At 41.3% G+C, this 1,531-nt stretch overlaps 1 long non-coding RNA gene across 1 annotated transcript; it reads left to right on the top strand.

The window, feature by feature from the left end:
- Positions 1-918: 918 nt before the first annotated feature.
- On the top strand, positions 919-1,266 carry LOC127220883 (uncharacterized). The gene is made up of 2 exons (XR_007834407.1): positions 919-959; positions 1,142-1,266. It is a non-coding gene; the product is annotated as an uncharacterized LOC127220883 (long non-coding RNA).
- Positions 1,267-1,531: the final 265 nt, after the last annotated feature.

Genomic DNA, 1,531 nt, shown 5'->3' with positions numbered 1-1,531 from the left:
GGCTCCCAAAGTCCATTTGTATACTAGGGATAAATACTGATCCACTACCAGAGGCCCCGTAGACTGCCCAGCCCTCCTAACTAACACCCATGTTCAGGGAGTCTGGGTAGGTTCTATGCTGAGCTCCCCCTTGTTCAGGTCAGCTGTTTCTGTGGGTGTCTGTGATGATTGCTGAGATAGACAATGTCATTAGGAATCTTTTTATTGCTGTGTTCCTTTAGCAGAACAATATTTGGTTTCCCCTGGCACGTGGCCTAACCAATCTTAGATTCTTCTCTAGAGCAGAGTCATGTATGGGTTGCGTCTCATGGAGTGGGCATTAAATCCCACAGTGTTTGTGCAGCATTCCTCAATGATCTCAGCTTCAGTTGTTCCCACCAGGTTCCTGCTGTGACTTCCCTCAGTGATGGGATGTAAGCTATGAGCCATATAAAACCTCTCCTGCCAAAGTTGGTGTCAGTCATGCTGTCTGTCACAACAGCAGGAAGCAAACTAGGACATTGACTTTGCATTCCACTAGCAATTAGTGAATGTCTTTCTCGGGTTATTATTCTTGGCAGGTGATTTTGAATGGAATTTCATGGCTTTACTGATAATGCCACCAGAGAATATAGGGAAAATCTCTACCCTATTGCAACTGCAAAATGTAGGGGAAAATTTGAAGAAAATATAGTAGATAGTTTATAATTGAAATCTAATTCAGTGATACAAAAATACAATAAATCCTCCCCCCCCCCCCCCCCCCCCCCCCGAGACAAGGTTTCCTCTGTGGTTTTGGAGCCTGTCCTGGAACTAGCTCTTGCAAACCAGACTGGTCTCAAATTCACAGAGATCCGCCTACCTCTGCTGCCCGATGGCTGGGACTAAAGGTGTGCGCCGCCACCACCTGGCATAAATCCTCTTTTGAAAGCTTGTGATGGCTGGTCCTCTATCTTGTTACCTGGACATTGAGTTTAATAGTAAGTCATTTGGGAAGGAATTGGCAGTTCTAGAATTGTCCATATGTGATTTATTGATCACGTAATAGTTTGTTATCAATGAAAAAACTAACTCATTTATTTTTGAAAGTTACAAATAATTTTTTCTTTCCTTTTTAGCTATGAAATATCAATGCCTCGTAATGTTTCCCCTCCTTATGTAGATGGAAATGCTGATCTTGAGTGTTGTTCTGGTTTTAAGCCGAATACTGTCTCATTTAAAACTTGGTAAAAATGAGATGCAGAAATACCTCAACAACTGAGTGAAAGCTAACATCAATATTGAACCTACAAAAAGGGAAGTCTACATGAGCGTGGCTCTCTTGTGTCAAACACAGGAAGAAACAGAGAAAGAAGAAGAAGAAATGGATGGTTCTAAGGTAAATATGGCCCGAGACAAGGGCATAGTCTTAATTTTCCTCCCAAAATACGTTGTATTTATGACCTGCAAATCTTTGCTTTTATACACATGGTAAACATTTTAAATACTTTATTTCCCCTCCTATGATAGCCAAGTTATCTCTACAATATATCTTTCCTGCATTCAGAATCTT

This window comes from Phodopus roborovskii, unplaced genomic scaffold, assembly GCF_943737965.1.
Source record: "Phodopus roborovskii unplaced genomic scaffold, PHOROB, whole genome shotgun sequence".
Classification (NCBI taxonomy): Eukaryota; Metazoa; Chordata; class Mammalia; order Rodentia; family Cricetidae; genus Phodopus; species Phodopus roborovskii.
The sequence above is the reverse complement of the archived record's forward strand: the minus strand, read 5'-3'. Positions and strand labels throughout refer to the sequence as shown.